Below are 20,478 nucleotides of genomic sequence, written 5' to 3'. Positions count from 1 at the left end.
TGGCTGGCTTAACCAACAGCACTTTATTTTCTTACAGTTCTGGAGGCTGGAGGCCCCTAGGCTTGACACAAGTCAAAGTGTTAGCAAAGTTGATATCTTCTGAAACCTCTGTCCTTAGCTTGTAGATTATTGTCTTCTCCCTCTGTCTTCCTATAGGGACCCTGTCTGTATCGGATTAGGACCTACTCTAATGACCTCATTTAACTTACTATTTGAAGACCCTATTTCCAAATACAGTCATATATGGGGACACTTAGGTGTTAGGTCTAAAATATATGAATTTTAAAAGAACATAATTCAGCCCATAATTCATGGCATCCGGTCCCATCACTTCATGGCAAATAGATGGGGAAACAGTGGAAACAGTGGCTGACTATATTTTTGGGGGCTCCAAAATCACTGCAGATGGTGACGGCAGCCATGAAATAAAAAGACGCTTACTCCTTGGAAGGAAAGTTATGACCAACCTAGATAGCATATTCAAAAGCAGAGACATTACTTTGTCAATAAAGGTCCATCTAGTCAAGGCTATGGTTTTTCCAGTAGTCATGTATGGATGTGAGAGTTGGACTATAAAGAAAGCTGAGCACTGAAGAATTGACGCTTTTGAACTGTGGTGTTGGAGAAGACTCTTGAGAGTCCCTTGGACTGCAAGGAGATCCAACCAGTCCATCCTAAAGGAAATCAGTCCTGGGTGTTCATTGGAAGGACTGATGTTTAAGCTGAATCTCCAATATTTTGGCCACCTGATGTGAAGAGCTGACTCATTTGAAAAGACCCTGATGTTGGGAAAGATTGAAGGCAGGAGGAGAAGGGGACAACAGAGGATGAGATGGTTAGATGGCATCACCAACTCAATGGACATGAGTTTGGGTAAACTCCGGGAGTTGGTGATGGACAGGGAGGCCTGGCATGCTGCAATTCATGGGGTCGCAAAGAATCGGACATGACTGAGCAACTGAACTGAACTGAATTCAGCCCATAACAGTGGGTGAGACTCTACTTGGAGGAATACTACCAGAAAGAGACAACTTTGTATGTAAGGTCTACAGGATATATTTTTTTTTAAGAAAGGGAAAGTAATTTTGCCTAGAAGATAAACATTTTAGATCTTATCATAGTAACTTCCTGTGCCTTGGGTTGACTTTATCATGTTCTTGATTATGTAAAAGAAAAACAAAGTTGATTCACTTTTGAAAGAGCCATGGTTCTTTAGAGCCATGTTACCTCCTATATTTACTTTTAAAATCTTCTATTGCTACTGCAGGCAGATAGCATATAGGTCCCCTGGAAGAAGAGAACCAGACATAGCTCTCTTGACATATCGAAGACAATGTATCAGTTGTAAAGACTCCCAGTTCTTTTTTGAAGGTAAAGATTAGTCTGAAAGACATTTTTGAGGAGTTCTGTGGAACCCAACACCCTGGAACACTAAGGGCTAACTGGAACCTAAGAAATGTTATCGTTGACTTCACTGACTCTCCTAGATCTCAATCAACTGGAGCCTGGACTCTGTCAACCTTTACCCCACTCTATGCCGAATTCTCCTGTGTTCAAGACCCTTCATGAATATGCATGTACCCTTAACTTAAAACTTTCCCAATTTTTTAAAAATTTATTTTTGGTTGTGCTGGGTCTTGGTTGATGGGCAGGCATTTCTCTAGTTGTAATGATTGGGGCCTACCCTCTAGCTGCTGTGTGAGGGTTTCTCATTGTGGTGGCTCCTCTTGTTGGGGAGCACAGGCTCTAGGGCACGTGGAGTTCAGTAGTTGAAGCACATGGGCTCAGTAGCTGAGGCTTCCGGGCTCCACAGCACAGGCTCAATAGTTGTGGTGCATGGGCTTAGTTACTGCACGGCATGTGGGATCTTCCCAGATCAGAGGTCGAACCCATGTCTGTGGCATTGGCAGGTGGATTCTTTACCACTGAGCCACCAGGGAAGCCCTCCTGCTTTTACCGTTCAGGGAGACACTTCTTTGGGAAACATCCTCGGGTTTTCTCCTTACTTGTTGCAAGTAATAAATCCTTCCTTCTGCTCTTGGGCTTGATTGTGTCTTTTGGCTCCACATCCACCAAGAGGCAAACCCTATTTTCAGGTAAAACCCCTTTGATTTTTGGATTGACTTCATTCTTACATTGCCACATAAACAAATTTTCTTGCTTCTTGCATTATTTTTGTCATGAATTCTCATCAGATCTTCCACTTTTGAAAATTACCAGGTATAAGTTAACCCTGGTCATTCTAAGTGTTTCATCATCTACAGATAGTTCTTTTTGTTTTACTTTGATGCTTCTTTAAACGTGCCTACAAATCAGTTACAGGTCAGAGTGTTTTGTCTTCTGCAGAGAAGGACTATCCCAGAGACCCAGGGAAAAGAACTCTGCCAACTGAGCAATCCTGTGCACAGACTTCCAATGGTATCATTTAAGTGCCTTTGAGGATATACTAGTGGAATGAGTCGAGATTTCCAGAACTCTAGAGAAGCAGATGCATTCATGAGATTGCAAACCAAGATCAATCAGAACATTAATTACTTAAGACTGAATGAAGATCTGATAAAAGATGATTCTGAGTTTTATTTAAAATATTACTGATTCCCCAATATTCTATTTTTTCTGGATATACAGAACCTCTTTCTCTTTTCCCTTAAGCTATCTCTAACTCATAACAATTTAGTAGACTACATTTTTATAAACAGAAATGAAATTTAGGGACTTTTCTGGTGCTCTAATGGTTAAGTCTACACACTGCCAAGGCAGGAAACAGGGATTTGATCCCTGGTCAGGAAACTAAAATCCCACATGCCATGCAGCATGGCCAAAATATTAAGTAAATATATAAAAATAAAATTTAGAAAAAGAAAGAAGTTTATCTTTCTTTTCCCTGCTTTCTCCCTCAGAATTAAGAATCTCTTATTGAACATTCTTATTTTCATGACAATATAATTATTTGTATAGGCTCAGTAAGACTCTCTCCTCTTTGTTAATAGGATATGATAAAACCAAGGCTTTGGCTGGAATGTCAAATTTGAGAATTATGCTCACTTACTTTTATTCACTTTCAAGAAGCTAATGTTGACTTTATTCTAGAGCCAAGGCTTACTAAGCCCCTTTAGAAAAACTGGCCTGGTACCTGCCTTACAGGTTTCCAGCCTTACAGGTGGGCAAGAAAAGTCACTTTGAGAGGTCCAGGAATCTTAGAAAAATTTGAGGACATAGAGAAAGTGAAATCACTCAGTCGCTCAGTCATGTCCAACTCTTTGTGACCCCATAGAATGTAGCCTACCAGGCTCCTTCGTCCATGGGATTTTCCAGGCAAGAGTACTGGAGTGGGTTGCCATTTCCTTCTCCGGAGGATCTTCCTGACCCAGGGATCAAACCCAGGTCTCCTGCATTGTAGGCAGACGCTTTACTGTCTGAGCAACGAGGGAAGTCTAGGGACATAGAGAGAAGAGGGATTTATGCAAATCCATAGATACTGCAGGTGAAATGTGATGGCAAGTTCATGAGTTGGGTTCCTAACCTTCAGATGTCTGTACAAGTCCAACCTGAAATTCCCTATGAAAAAATTCCAGTAAAGCAAACTTTAAAAGGTTTATATGTCAAATTAGCATTCTTGCTGCACCCATGTAAATTATCAGGTTAATTTTAATGAGGCCAGTCTTATTTTGTGATAAAGAATAATCTTTCTTTAAGGCTATTTTTCATCAAAAGAGGAATGAACATAGAAATTTCATGTTTCATAGAAAATAAAATCACATCCTCTGGAGTGATCAAATTCTGGTTCTATTCATTGCTTTTGAGCTATTTTGCATGTCTTTGTAAATTGCAGGTCACTGATGGATGTGCAAACTCATTTGTCAGGTAGGAATTTCATTTGTTTCTTTATTGCTATGGAAAAGCCAATTACATTCCTTACCTGTGACTTGGACTAGATCCTGTCACCTAGTAAAAATTGTCAGCCCTTGCAAATTTTCAATTCTTCCAGTTTCATGCAACATCTGGTTACAGCTTCCAGACTAATGTTTCCTTTTTTCTCCCCTCCCTCTTGACCAAGAACTAAAACCTGACTGCCCAGACTGTTATCAGGACTCTGCCTTGTTGTTGTTTTTCAGCCACTCAGTCATGTGCAACTCTTTGCAACCCCATCGATTGCAGCATGGCAGGCTTTCCTGTCCTTCACCATCTCCTAGAGCTTGCTCAAACTCATGTCCATTGAGTTGCTGATGCCATCCAACCATCTCATCGTTTGTTGTCCCCTTCTCCTCCTGCCTTCAATCTTTCCCAGCAGCAGGGTCTTTTCTAATGAGTTGGCTCTTCACATCAGGTGGCCAAAGTATTGGAGTTTCAGCTTCACCATCAGTCCTTCTGTTGAATATTCAGGGCTGATTTCCTTTAGGATGGACTGGTTGGATCTCCTTGCAGTCCAAGGGACTCTCAAGAGTCTTCTCCAACACCACAGTTCAAAAGCATCAATTCTTTGGTGCTCACCTTTCTTTACAGTCCAACTCTTACATCCATACATGACTACTGGAAAAACCATAGGTTTGACTAGACAGACCTTTGTAGGCAAAATAGTATCTCTGCTTTTTAGATTTGTCATAACTTTTCTTCCAAGGAGCAAGCGTCTTTCAATTTCATGGCTGCAGTCACCATCTGCAGTGATTTTGGTGCCCAAGAAAATAGTCTGTCACTGTTTCCATTGTTTCCCCATCTATTTGCCATGAAGTGATGGGACTGCCATGATCTCAGATTTTTGAATGTTGATCTTTGCTCTCCTCTTTCATCTTCATCAACATCAAGAGACTAGTTCCTTGTTGCTTTCTGCCATGAGAGTGGTGTCATCTGCATATCTGAGGTTATTGATATTTCTCCCGGCAATCTTGATTCCAGGTTGTGCTTCATCCAGCTCAGCATTTTGCATGATGTACTCAGCATGTAAGTTAAATAAGCAGAGTAATGACAATATACAACCTTGCTGTACTCCTTTCCTAGTTTTGAACCAGTCTATTGTTCCATATCTGGTTCTAACTGTTGCCTTTTGACCTGCATATAGGTTTTGCAGGAGGCAGGTAAGGTGGTCTGGTATTCCCAGCTCTTGAAGAATTTTCCAGTTTGTTGTGATCCACACAATCAAAGGCTTTAGCCTAGTCAATGAAGCAGAAGTAGATGTTTTTCTGGAATTCTCTTGCTTTTTCTATGATCCAACAGATGTTGGCAATTTGATCTCTGGTTCATCTGCCTTTTCTAAATCCAGCTTGAACATCTGGAAGTTCTTGGTTTACATACTCTTGAAGCCTGGCTTGGAGAATTTTGAGCATTACTTTGCTAACATGTGAGATGAGTGCAATTGTGCATTAGTTTGAACTTTCTTCAGCATTGCCCTTCTTTGGAACGGAATGAAAACTGACATTTTCCAGTCCTGTGACCATGGCTGAGTTTTCCAAATTTGCTGGCATATTGAATGCAGCACTTTAACAGCATGGGGACTTAAATCTGCATAACAACCTTTTGGGTTGTCTAAGGGTTGCCTCATAGCTGGACTTTTTCTCCAGGATCTGAGGAAATGGTGGGAACTGAAGATAAGAAAGCCTTCCTCAGCGATCAATGCAAAGAAAGAGAGGAAAACAACAGAATGGGAAAGACTAGAGATCTCTTCAAGAAAATTAGAGATACCAAGGGAACATTTCATGCAAAGATGGGCTCGATAAAGGACGGAAATGGTATGGACCTAACAGAAGCAGAAGATATTAGGAAGAGGTGGCAAGAATACACAGAATAACTGTACAAAAAAGATCTTCATGACCCAGATAATCACAATGGTATGATCACTGACCTAGAGCCAGACATCCTGGAATGTGAAGTCAAGTGGGCCTTAGAAAGCATCACTACAAACAAAGCTAGTGGTGGTGATGGAATTCCAGTTGACCTATTTCAAATCCTGAAAGATGATGCTGTGAAAGTGCAGCACTCAATATGCCAGCAAATCTGGAAAACTCAGCAGTGGCCACAGGACTGGAAAAGGTCAGTTTTCATTCCAATCCCAAAGAAAGGCAATGCCAAAGAATGCTCAAACTACCGCACAATTGCACTGGCTTGGAGTGCATCTCACATGCTAGTAAAGTAGTGCTTAAAATTCTCCAAGCCAGGCTTCAGCAATATGTGAACCGTGAACTTCCAGATGTTTAAGCTGGATTTAGAAAAGGCAGAGGAACCAGAGTTCAAATTGCCAACATCCGCTGGATCATGGAAAAAGCAAGAGAGTTCCAGAAAAACATCTATTTCTGCTTAATGACTATGCCAAAACCTTTGACTGTGTGGATCACAATAAACTGTGGAAAATTCTGAAGGAGATGGGAATATCAGATCACCTGACCTGCCTCTTGAGAAACCTATATGCAGGTCAGGAAGCAACAGTTAGAACTGGACATGGAACAACAGACTGGTTCCAAACAGGAAAAGGAGTACATCAAGGCTGTATACTGTCACCCTGCTTATTTAACTTATATGCAGAGTACATCATGAGAAACGCTGGACTGGAAGAAGCACAAGCTAGAATCAAGATTGCCTGGAGAAATATCAATAACCTCAGATATGCAGATAATACCACCCTTATGGCAGAAAGTGAAGAGGAACTAAAGAGTCTCTTGATGAAAGTGAAAGAGGAGAGTGAAAAAGTTGGCTTAAAGCTCAACATTCAGAAAACGAAGATCATGGCACCTGGTCCCATCCCTTCATGGGAAATAGATGGGGAAACAATGGAAACAGTGTCAGACTTTATTTTTTTTGGCTCCAAAATCACTGCAGATGGTGGTTGCAACCATGAAATTAAAAGACTCTTACCCCTTGGAAGGAAAGTTAGGACCAACCTAGATAGCATATTCAAAAGCAGAGACATTACTTTGCCAACAAAGGTCCGTCTAGCCAAGGTTATGGTTTTTCCAGTGGTCATATATGGATGTGAGAGTTGGACTATAAAGAAAGCTGAGCACCAAAGAATTGATGCTTTTGAACTCTGGCATTGGAGAAGACTCTTGAGAGTCCCTTGGACTGCAAGGAGATCCAACCAGTCCATTCTAAAGATCAGCCCTGGATGTTCTTTGGCAGGACTGATGCTGAAGCTGAAACTCCAATACTTTGGCCACCTCATGCGAAGAGTTGACTCATTGGAAAAGACTCTGATCCTGGGAGGGACTGGGGGCAGGAGGAAAAGGGGACGATGGAGGATGAGATGGTTGGATGGCATCACTGACTAGATGGATGTAAGTTTGAGTGAACTCCGGGAGTTGGTGATGGACAGGGAGGCCTGGCGTGCTGCGATTCATGGGGTCGCAAAGAGTCGGACACGACTGAGGGACTGAACTGAACTGAACTGAAACCCAATAACTTTATACATCCCTGAAAGACTCGTCGTCACCACAGACCATGCATACACTGGCTGGAGTCTTCCCACACAAGCCCCTGGTTGGGCCACCAGAAGTCCGACAAAATAATGCTCATGTCATACATGCCCTTCTGTGAGAGGCAATCAAGATCATAGATAACACTGCTAAGGCCACTGACATTTTTGTTTTCAGAAACAATGACCAGTTCTTTCATAATCTAAAGATCTCTTAGACCGTTAACATGTCTTTTTTTCATTGTAAGTATATCTCTTTTTAGAGCCTGACTTATGCTACTATCTCTCTACACATGGTTCAACTGATTTGGCAGGAACAAAACCAATAAGAGACCTCAAGAAATTATTTCTTAGTCCCTGTCTTGCCTTGCTGAAGAGGTTCATGATTGCCTCTGGGTTGCTCAGCCATGATTAATATTCACTCTTCTTAAATCTGAAGGGATACAAAATATACCACCCCAAGGTATGCCTTGTTGGCATATTGATTATTTTAATCTGGTTATTTTTTCTATAAAAGCAGACACAGGTGAAGCTCTGAAAACTGAGTGGCAGTTGCCCTTCTATAAGAAATATTTACATTTATAAGGGAAATCTTCATTTGTAAAGGGTGTCTTCCTCTCTGTACCAGGAAGAGAAGGATATCCAAATTTCTAGAAAACTCTTGTCAATGAGAAGATGAGGACTTAAATCTACATAACAATCTTATACTTGTTTTCTGTGCTTTTCCTGGTAACCTCCCATGACTGACTCCACACCACTATCATCTTTTGTCTTAGCTGCCTATGGTATTTCAGATGGCAGTTTTAGCCATTTCAGAGAGTTACTCAGTTTTCCTGGGTTTCTGGCATGTATATAAGGAGGTATGTGCTCAGTCACTGAGTCAGTATACACATTATTAAACTTTTGCTTGATTTTCTATTAACCTGTCTTGTATTAATTTAATTGTTAGACCAGCCAAAGAATGTAGAAGGGAGGAAGGAACAACTTTTCTACCTCTACAGGTGGCAATGCAGATGGGACTCTGCCCACTGCAGGGTTGCTGCAACTGAGGGATCCCAGGACCTCTGAGACAAGTATGCAGAGAATGAGAATTCTCAGCATGCCAGGCAACACTGTTTTTACTGATTTAACCGGACAGAAATATGGATCGCACCCCATCTGCAGCTAGATCTTTCTTAGGGAGTGGATCTTCTGCATCTTTTGTACTTTCTTATGGACTACCTCTTGCAGCCTTGGTTAAACCATAAAAAGGATCATTTGTTTGAGTTGCTATTGAGGCTAATATTAGATGCAACTTGTCAGTGGCTACGTGATGGACCCCTTGAATTGGCTATGTTTAAGAGAGAAAATGGTAGAGGGCACAGCAGCCCGTTCCAGTATTCTTGCCTGGAGACTCCCACGGGCAGAGCAGCCTGGCAGTCTATGGTCCAGGCTAGGCTTGCAAAGAGTCAGACACAATGGAAGCACGCAACAGAGAAAAGTGGATACCTATGGAAATACCAAATTGAAAAGAAGACAGGGAAATATAATGCTAGCCACAAGGACTCCCCTAAGAAGAAGGGACAGAAATTATGTCCCTTAACAAGAAGAAAGGACAGAATTAATATCTACATCCAATGTAAATTCCCCTTCTAAAAATCCAGACCCATCTACCTGCTTTAGCTTCTTCTTCCCTATAAGATTTATGGACAGCATGGCAGGTAATCTCTAGACCCAGAGTATACAGGTTACTCATAAAAATGCCAAAAGTTAGGAATTGAATTTAGCAGAAGCACCTGGTACAGGCAGGAGGGCTCCCTTGCTGTCTCTTAAAATTCCCCCTACTCTGCAGGGCTCTATGAGGCTCTGCCAACTTCAGACCTTCCTATGAAATGTCCTTTGCTGATGTATCCTGGACCTCCATGGCAATGCATTCACGTATCCTGACCAGCAGCAGATCTTCTGATTTATGAAGCCCTTTTATCTCCACCTTCAGAAGATCCTATTAAATTTAGAGAGGAATTGAAAGATTAGTGCATTTCCAACTAAGATGGAAACCAAAAGATCTCTACATTTTTAGAACTTCAGGTTTTAGTATGGTAAGAATACTGGAGTGGGTTGCCATTTCCTTCTCCCAGAGATCTTTCCAACCCAGGGATTGAACTCACATCTCCTGCATTGGCAGGCAGATTCTTTACTACTGAGCCAGCAGAGAAGCCCAACTTAGGTGATTTTAGAGGGAAAAATTATGTTTCAGTAGCACATGTTTGTGGATTCGTGTGTGCTTAGTTGCTCAGTCATGGTCGGACTCTTGGTGACCCCACAAACTATAGCCTGCTATGCTCCTCTGTTCATGGGATTTCCCAGACAAGAATACTGGAGTGGGTTCCCATGTCCTTCTCCAGGGCTTCTTCCTGACCCAGGGATCGAACCTACATCTCCTACGTTGGCATGAGGATTCTTTTACTGCTGAGCCACCAGGGAAGCCTTCCATAGAAATGCTTCTTATTAAACCCTGATTCATGTAATACAGACCTGAAAGGAGCATCATTCACCTCCTGTAATGAGACACATCTCTTTAACTGAGTAGACTTACTATCAAGACAGACTGGTTCAATAAGATGTGGAGCAATCTATTAATTTAGCTTTTGAACTGTGAAACTTCTTTAAAGTTTTGAAAGTAGTACTGATGAGAAACAAAATATACTACCCCAAATTATGTATATTGATTATTGTAAACTGGTTATTTTTAAAGAACAGTAGTTTCTAGAATTTCTAGAGCTTTAGTCATCCTCCTATTCCTGGTACAGTGAGGAAGACACCCCTTCAAATGGAGATTCCCCTTATAAATATCCCATACAATAGGGTGGCTTCTATTCTGTTCTCAGAACTTCACCTGTGTCTCTTGTTTCTTAAAAATAACCAATCCAAGATAATCCTTATGCCAGAGAGGTATATCTAGGGGTGGCATATTCCGCTGCTGCTGCTGCTGCTGCTAAGTCCCTTCAGTCCTGTCCAACTCTGTGCGATCCCAGAGATGGCAGCCTACCAGGCTCCTCTGTCCCTGGGATTCTCCAGGCAAGAACACTGGAGTGGGTTGCTATTTCCTTCTCCAATGCATGAGAGTGAAAAGTGAAAGCTCCTCTTCATATATTAACTATACTTCAATAATACTGATTTTTTTTTTAATCTGTTTAAGAAAACTAGAAGGTATAAGGAGAAAAGAGAGAGATTTGTTGAGCAGGACACACTGCGTTTGCAATGATGATGAATCTCAAAGAACAGAAGCTCTCTAGGCTCCTAGAAATATACCTGGACTTCATCTGTTTCCCATCTAAAAGTCACCTAGGAAGGGACAAGAGTACTTAAGAGAAGCTGCGAGGAAGTTTCACATTTAGGAAGCGTTAGTACAGCAAACAGAGAAGGCAATGGCAACCCACTCCAGTACTCTTGCCTGGAAACTCCCTTGGACGGAGGAGCCTGGTAGGCTGCAGTCCATGGGGTCGCTAAGAGTCAGATACGACAGCGACTTCACTTTCACTTTTCCTTCCATGCATTGGAGAAGGAAATGGCAACCCACTCCAGTATTCTTGCCTGGAGAATCCCAGGGACGGGGCAGCCTGGTGGGCTGCCGTCTGTGGGGTCACACGGAGTCGACCACGACTGAAGTGACTTAGCAGCAGCAGCAGCAAAGGAAGGGGAAGGGTTGGAGGCAGTGGAGGAAAAACAAATTAACATTATGCTTCCCTGGTGGCTCGGGTTTCCCTGGTGGCTCAGTTGGTAAGGAATCCAAATCCACCTGCAATGCGGGAGAACTGGGTTCTGTCTCTGGGTTGGTAAGATCCCCTGGAGAAGGGAAAGGCTACCCACTCCAGTATTCTGGCCTGGAGAATTCCATGGACTGTATAGTCCATGGGTTTGCAAAGAGTCAGACACAACTGAGCGACTAAGCACAGTCTGGACACCAGGAAGAGTGGGCTGACATGCTAAGGGAAACAGAAGAGCCAGGTAGGCTCACAGAGGATTTTAAGCTGAGGACTAGAGTTCTCTTTCTATATTAGCGGGAACATCCCAAAGATAAATTTGTTTAATTCTGACTTGTAAGTGGTTGAAATATGACTAAAGTGCCCTCTGCTGGTAGTATGCAAAGCCAGATGTGTAAACATAAAATAGTTGAGAAATATGAGGAAAAGCAACTCCAGTTTTTATGTGTATTGAATATAATAAACTTGGAAAATTCACTACAGCTAGCTAATTTTATCTAAAATAAAGGGCTTGATATAATTCAACTAGAAATGGAAGGAGGGAGCTAATTTACATGCTGTTAAAAACAAGACAATAGGCTCAAAATGGAATCACTTATATTAAGCTCCATGTCACCAAACCAAGGCTTAACTATAATTTTTGCTCTCCCAGAAACAGAAATTTCAACTAATCAAACAGGAATCACCTGTTCAATGTTAGTTAGCCAATCTGCCTCATTGGTCTCTGCCATCCCCTAGAGGGAAAGTAACATTGCAATAACCAATTTGAATTTTTTTTTTGCCTAGTATAACTTCCTTGTTCCTGTCTCCTATGAAAGTCTCTCATTTTGTACAGCTCCTTGGAGCTCCTTTCTTATCTGCTAGATTGGAATCCTATTTCTAGAATATTGAATAAAGCCAACAAAAGTTTTAAAACTTACTCAGTTGGGTTTTGTGTTCTAACACTTCCCATCTGAAGCAAATAAGAAATCGTACAAAATATATCAAAATTATTTTTGAAATAATGGTTTTAAGAAATTGGGCATTGGGCAGCACAGGACAGTGATTCTCTCGAAACAGGAAACAAATCAGGTGAGCCATGTGATTGCCCTGGAGAATGCTTCCTCACGTGTGTGAGACTGCACATCTTTTCATAGAATAACAATGAAAGACATATAAGTCTCTAGTGCTACCAAGCCCAACTCTTCTGCTTGAGCACCTGATCCCTATCCTTCCATGATACTTGAGAACGCCACCCAGCAATTTTTTTTTCTGCAACATCAATTTTTATTCTTTCTCCTGAATCTTTTCAGCATACACAAATGTTATTTCATTCTTCTTTTATTTATTCTGCAGCCATGAAATTAAAAGACACTTACTCCTTGGAAGGAAAGTTATGACCAACATAGATAGCATATTCAAAAGCAGAGACATTACTTTGCCAACAAAGATCCGTCTAGTCAAGGCTATGGTTTTTCCTGTGGTCATGTATGGATGTGAGAGTTGGACTGTGAAGAAGGCTGAGCACTGCAGAATTGATGCTTTTCAACTGTAGTGTTGGAGAAGACTCTTGAGAGTCCCTTGGACTGCAAGGAGATCCAACCAGTCCATTCTGAAGGAGATCAGCCCTGGGATTTCTTTGGAAGGAATGATGCTAAAGCTGAAACTCCAGTACTTTGGCCACCTCATGCGAAGAGTTGACTCATTGGAAAAGACTCTGATGCTGGGAGGGATTGGGGGCAGGAGGAGAAGGGGACGACAGAGGATGAGATGGCTGGATGGCATCACTGACTCGATGGACGTGGGTCTGGGTGAACTCCGGCACAGGGAGGCCTGGCGTGCTGAGATTCATGGGGTCACAAAGAGTCGGACACGACTGAATGACTGAACTGAACTGAACTTTTATTTATTTATTTTGGCTCTGCTGGGTCTTCGTTGCTGCACTTGGGCTATCTCTAGTTGTGGCCAGCGGGGGCTACTCTTGGGTTGCGGTGTTCAGGCTTCTCACTGCAGAGGCTTCTCTTGTTGCAGAGTTTGGGCTCTAGGGCTTGCAGACACAGTAGTTGTAGTTCTTGGGCCTAGTTGCCCCTTGGCATGTGGGATCTTCCCGAACCAGGGACTGAACCCATGTCCCCTGAGTTGGCAGGCAGATTCTTAACCATTAGACCACCAGGGAAGTCAAGTGGTCCTTAGGAAGCATCACTATGAACAAAGCTAGTGGAGGGGATGGAATTCCAGTTGAGCTATTTCAAATCTTAAAAGATGACGCTGTGAAAGTGCTGCACTTATGCCAGCAAATTTGGAAAACTCAGCAGTGGCCACAGGACTGGAAAAGGTCAGTTTTTATTCCAATCCCAAAGAAAGGCAATGCCAAAGAATGTTCAAACTAACACACAATTGCACTCATGTCACATGCTAGCAAAGTAATGCTCAAAATCCTCCAAGCCAGGCTTCAGCAGTACGTGAACCATAAACTGCCAGATGTTCAAGCTGGTTTTAGAAAAGGCAGAGGAACCAGAGATCAAATTGCCAACATCTGTTGGATCATAGAAAAAGCAAGAGAATTCCAGAAAAACAGCTACTTCTGCTTTACTTACTATCCCAAAGCCTTTGACAGTGTGGATCACAACAAACTGTGGAAAATTCTTCAAGAGCTGGGAATACCAGACCACCTTACCTGCCTCTTGAGAAATCTGTATGCAGGTCAAGAAGCAACAATTAGAACAGGACATGGAATAACAGACTGGTTCCAAATCAGAAAAGGAGTACATCAAGGATGTATATTGTCACCCTGATTATTTAACTTATATGCTGAGTACATCATGTGAAATGCCAGGCTGGATGAAGCACAAGCTGGAATCAAGATTGCTGGGGAAAATATCAATAATCTCAGATACGCAGATGACACCACCCTTATGGCAGAAAGTGAAAAGGAACTAAAGAGCACTCTTGATGAAAGTGAAAGAGGAGAGTAAAAAAGCTGGCTTAAAGCTCAGCATTCAAAACACTAATATCATGGCTTCTGGTCCCATCACTTCATGGCAAATGGAAGCAGTGACAGACTTTATTTTTCTGGGCTCCAAAAATCACTGCAGCTGGTGACTGTAGCCATAAAATTAAGATGCTTGCTACTTGAAAGAAAAGCTATGACCAACCTAGATTGCATATTAAAAAGCAGAGACCAAAAAAAAAAAAAAAAAAAAAAAGCAGAGACATTACTTTGCAGACAAAGGTCCATCTAGTCAAAGTTATGGTTTTTCTAGTAGTTATGTATGGATATGAGAGTTGGACTATAAAGAAAGCTGAGCACCAAAGAATTGATGCTTTTGAAATGTGGTGCTGGAGAAGACTCTTGAGAGTCCCTTGGACTGCAAGGAGATCAAACCAGCCAGTCCTAAAGCAAATCAGCCCTAAATATTCATTGAAAGGACTGATGCTGAAGCTGAAATTCCAATCCTTTGGCCACCTGATGAGAAGAGCTGACTGCATGGAAAAGACCCTGCTGCTGGGAAGGATAGAAGGTGGGAGGAGAACAGGACAACAGAGGATGAGATGATTGGATGGCATCACTGACTCAATGGACATGATTTTAAGTAAGTTCTGGGAGTTGGTGGTGGACAGTAAAGTTGGAGTTCTGCAGTCCATGGGTTTGCAAAGAGTCAGACACGACTGAGCAACTGAATTGAGACCATGAGGGAAGTCCTATTTCATTCTTTTTTAAAGCAAAACAAAACAAAAACCTTTTCTTAAACCCTTTCATCGTTTACTCACTGCCTTAATTCATTCTCTCTCTCTCCCTATTTCCAACAAAGCATGGCAAACTTTTCTGGAAAAGGACAGAGAGCTAGTAAATATTTAAAGCACCATGGGCTCTCTTGTCTCTACCCAAGACAACACATAAATGATTGGGTGTGGCACCCTTTGCATTAGTTTACCCACCCTGCCTTACAGAAAGCAGACCATCATTTCATCCTCCCAGTGACCAGTCAGGAAGCTGTCGTTATTCTATACCTTCCCTTGTGCAGGATTCTAGATGGGAGTTCTAGAACAGAACAGAGGGGCTGGGGACATAAACCTCCCTTTGAGCATGGCAAAGGGAGTTTCTGGAAGAACCTGATTGTTCATGTCTGTTAAATCCTCTCTAATCCAGGGTTTCCTCCTGTGTCCCCAGGGACATCACTCTTGTCAAATTCAACTCCACGTTATCCACCAGGCATTTATCTGAACTCATCTTATTCGTCATCTTGGCAGCATTTCAGGCAAATCATCACTTTGTCCTTGAAAAGCTTTCTTCAGCTGGGCACTGAATGCTCTCTTCCTCCTGTCACTCCTTCTAAGCCTGCTGGTTCTTTTTCATCTCCCTTCATCTTCCAGGCCTTTTAACACTGCGAAGCCTCAAGGCAGGCTTCAGATCTCTTCTCTTTTGTCCCTACAGTCCTTTATTATGACCTCACTGTCTTGTTTGGGGGAGGGGGTGCAGGCAGGGAGAGGCAGCAGGTTATATGAGATTGCCTTTCTTAATGTTTTATTTAACACAGGTCCAATGTGGAAATTACGATAATTTCACAAGTCAATAGCATAATGTCTCAATTAGTTGCATTACTGTTCCAAGCAAGGGAAGATGAAAGGAATTGTTGTTTGGTCGCTAAGTCATGTCTGGCTCTTTTACGACCCCATGGGCTATATAGCCCGCCAGGCTCCTCTGTCCATGGAATTTCCCAGGCAAGAATACTGAAGTGGGTCACCATTTCCTTCTCCGGGGGATCTTCCCAACCCAGGGACTGAACCCACATCTCCTGCATTGGCAGGTGGATTCTTTACCACTGAGCCACTGGGGAAGCCCTTCTCAGTACCATATCCACATTTAAGTCAAGAAGGAGAAACAGAGCAAAGATGGAACCACTAGTCACTTTTGCAAAAAAAAAAAAAAAAGTCTTTTCAAACCATATCCTGCACATATGTACAGACTTCCCTTAATGTCTCAATGACCAGGGCACTATACCCCCAGCTGCAAGAAAGTCTGGGAAAATGAGGAAATGATTACTTTAGACCAATCATGACCTAATGTCTGCTGATGGGCATACTGCTGCCAGAAAGAGAATTTCCATTTGGTTAGCAGAAGGGTTCCAGGTTTAATAAATAAATATACAGTATGCCTTGTTAAATTTTATTTTCTGTGAAAAAAATGTGGGTTTTTTTTTAGCATAGGGATATAATATTGGGGACATATTTATACCAAACATTATTCATTATTTATTTGAAATTCAGATTTAACTGGGCATCCTCTGCTTTATCTGTCAAGAAAAAGGGGAAGATAATGGTCACTGTGGAACTCTCAAGATCTTCCATGAGAGGGATGGCATTTTATTCTAAAGTTTGAATTTATGGTAGAAGAATTTCAGGTCTCATCTGCAGGCTGGTGGGGGAACTCTTCTGTAACAAGTCCTCTAGGAGAATGTTGACCTTCCATTCACATATTCATAGTTGCAGGATATTCTATATAATCTCCAGGTGAGACAAATCTTCAGGGAGGTTGATGGAGTTTTCCACTCTGATAATCCAAAATCAAAGGGCTTCTCCTTTCCAGTGATGTTTTCTGCTCTGCTCATCCCAGTGCAGAAATCGTTCATTTCTGGAAAGCAAAATAGAAAAGTGACAGAAGCAGCTGAAACGCAGTTCTGCTGAGAGTAATCCTGGCCCTTCTTTTGACTGAGTCAGCTACTGGTTATGATGAGGTCGAGCTGGGAGGATCCCCTGGAGAAGGGAATGGCTACCCATTGCAGTATTCTTGCCTGGAGAATCCCATGGACAGAGGAGCCTGACAGGCCACAGTCCATGAGGTTGCAGAGAGTCGGACACAGACTGAACGACTTTCACACTAGACGCTAATGATGAGATTAGTAATTTATAACCAGCACTCAATCAGAGAAAAGGATTATTAAAAATATGAAACTAGGGACTTCCCCTGACAGTCCACTAGTTAAGACTCCACATTTCCACTGCTGCAGGGCATGGGTTCAATTCCTGGTTGAGGAATTAAGATCTGCCTGCTGAGGACAAAAAAAAAAAAAGAAATGAAATTTAAAACTCTAATTTTCAGAATAAAAGCTCTGTCCCTATCAACTCCTTTCCTCTCATTTTTTTCCCCCACTGTAATTTAAATATTCTGTAACCATCCAGGACATGGATTCCATGGCCTGACAAGTCCTTTGGTCTGATATTTTTGACATTTGTTTTGAGCCAGAGCTGATGAAGAGAAATATCTCCAGAAACACATGGTATGAATTGCTATGGAACACAGTTAAAGTATTTTGATGTTGATTCTGACCACATGTGAGCATTTCCCACAGTTCTTAGTCAGATTTAATATTAAAACCAAAACCATACTGTTAATTTTAAAAATTCATGATCACTTTACTTCTTCAGGGTTCTGGTTTCTCACACAGAAAAGCTTAATTCAGAAATTAATGCATGATGATTCCATTCAAATTGCCTGCCTCCTTCATTTATTGATAGATTCTCCAAACTCTTTTTGGTCTCTGGAAACCTCAAAGACTAATACAGCATTTACCAAGTCTCAGTCCTTGATGAGAGCAGTGACATTTCTATAACCCCTGTAACAGTTCATTTGTGGCCCTCCTTTTGAGTCACATTTTCCTTTTATGTATCAAATTTCCCATCTGTGAAACAGCAAGTGACGACAGTATAACTAATTTAGCTATGTGAAGTGCTTTGAACAAGATGGTTATAATGTCTTAGGGTAGTATATGATTGTGTACACAGTCTGGTCCAGTGGCTCTCAAACTGGCTGCATTTTGGAATTACTCAGGGAGTTTTCTGGTGCCTAGGTCTGTACCAAAGATTCTGATTTAACTGATGTAGAGTATGGCCAGGGTGTCAATAGTGATAATACTCCCCAGGTGATTCTAATGTGCAATTAAGTCTGAAAGCAGATAACACTGCACCCCAGAAGCTATAAACTGACCTCTTTCAGATGTGCACTTGTTAGACAGAGTCCCTCAGTGACACCCTGTGGATACAACCTTCATTCTGCTCACTGGGCTTGGCTCCCTGTAACCAGGAGGGAGGCCGAACAGTGGGGGCAGGACCCGATCCACACTAAGGGGGCCTCACCCATGTTGGAACAGCCATGTAAAAGGAGGCTCTGGAGTCTGACTGGAACAAACCATATCATGGAAACATGATATGGTTTTAATTCAGGTTTTCTCTGCCAATGTAGGGAAACATCAAGTGATGTCACCCTTGCTCAGGACAGCTTTGGTGAAGCCTGGGAGCTGAGGGAGCTCTTTGTTCACAAGGCAAACAAAGCTTTTGGTCTTAATATAGTTCCTCCAGTTTCCTTGAAGATAGTATTAGCTTGCAGGTGGGTGTGGGATAGAGACTTTTGAAACTTTTATGGGCATTGAACTGAACTTAGAAGAAAATGTCAAAGAGAATGCATGGGGCCAGGAACTAGAAGAGAAAGACCGCCCAAAAGCTGCCAAGCCAAGAAGAGAGGTATGGGAGAAGAGCTATCTCAAGTAGGGGACGGGAGGAGATGGAGGCGTGTTGGGGAACGTGGGCAGAATTAGCTTTTTAAAAATGTTTTTTATTTATTTGGCTGTGTCGGGTCTTAGTTGTGGTGCACGGGCTTAGTCGCCTTGTAGCATGTGGGATCTTTGCTTCCCGCTCAGGGATCAAACCCAGGTCCCCAGCACTGCAAGGTGGATTGTTAACCACTGGCACCAGGGAAGTCCCCAGAATTAATTTTTTCAAAAGCAAAACCCTGAGACCACGCTACTCAGCCCCTCTTCTGGGGCTCTCCTCTAACATCTTGAGTATGTTTCATTTTCCTCACTAATGCACTAGTCCTAGTGCAGAGAGAATGCTGTTTTCAAAGATCTCACAAAAGACAAGAGAAGATCAGAGTATGAGTCACAATATAAAGAAACAGGCTGTCACCTTTTACAAAAGAGTGGTTTGCTCCCATCTCTACTAAGAACATGCAGACAAATATTTAAAGCCTGTCTCCTGGAAGGACTCAAAGGTACTAGTCTGCTAAGGCACCCACCTGTCTCCGTTCTGCACTGGGCAGAAAAATAAAAAGAAGGGTTATAAGGAGGCTTACAGCAGTGGTTTTCAAACCCTAGCAATGCATCAGAGTCCCAAGGAGGGTGGATTAAAACACAGATTGCTACTCCACCCCCAGAGTTTCTGATTTAGTAGATAAGGACATTTCTAACAAGTTCTCAGGTGATGCTGACACTGCTGATCTGGGGACCACCCTTTGAGAACCTCTGGTTCCTCATGCTCTCATAGAAATTTATTTCCTAGTGAAGTATTTATTATGATCTGTTTCTTGACATTTTAACGGGTTTTATGAGAGGAGAGTGAAAAAGTTGAGTTGGGGAAACACTGGATTGAAGGAAGTTTTTTAAATTATTTTTTATTTGGAGTATAATTGCTTTACAATGTTGTGTTCATTTCTGATGTACAACAACACGAATCAGCTATAAGTATACATACATCCCCTCCCTCCTGAGCCTTCCTCCCACCCTACAATCCCACCCCTCTAGGTCATCACAGAGCACCAAGTTGACTTCCCTGGGCTATACGGCAGCTTCCCACTAGCTAGTTATTTCACGCATGGTAATGTATGCATGTCAGTGCTCCTCTCCCAATTCATCTCACCCTCTCCTTCCCGCTCTGAGTCCACAAGTCTGTTCTCCACTCTGTGTCTCTATTCCTGCCCTACAAATAGATTCATCAGTATCGTTTTAAAAGATGTTAAAAGAGGTTTCTTTTGAGACACTGAAATAACTTCCTGTCTACACATACACAACTTTATTTGACGTTCCTATTCCAGGAAACTCTTAGAAAGATGAAACGCAAAAGAAGATTATTATTTGTTCTAAGAACTTCCTGAAAATCCATTAATTGGAACTCTAGACTACTCAGTTTATGTTCATAAAGTAAATATGCTTTCCCAGGAAAGTATATACACAGAGGAAAGATCATGTGAGAACACAGTAAGAAAATAGCTGTCTACAATCCAGAAACAGAGATCTCACCAGAAACCAACCCTTCCATGACCTTGATCTTGGACACCTAGCCTCCAGAACTGTGAGGATATAAATTTCTGTTAAGTCACCTAGTCGGTAGTATCTTGCCATGGCATCCCAAGCTGGCTAATATACTTTTCTTAAGGCTGAACTCTAAACCAATGCGTCATGACCATGACCCTGACCTATGGCTCAGAAAACTCCTTGCCCAGCTTATCCCCTGACATTATAGCTGTTTTATTTGTTAATTTATTTCTGGCATATGGAACTTCCTCAATCATGGATTGAACTCATG

The sequence above is a fragment of the Bos indicus genome, chromosome 8 (genome assembly GCF_029378745.1).
Source record: "Bos indicus isolate NIAB-ARS_2022 breed Sahiwal x Tharparkar chromosome 8, NIAB-ARS_B.indTharparkar_mat_pri_1.0, whole genome shotgun sequence".
NCBI lineage: Eukaryota > Metazoa > Chordata > Mammalia > Artiodactyla > Bovidae > Bos > Bos indicus.
The sequence above is the reverse complement of the archived record's forward strand: the minus strand, read 5'-3'. Positions refer to the sequence as shown.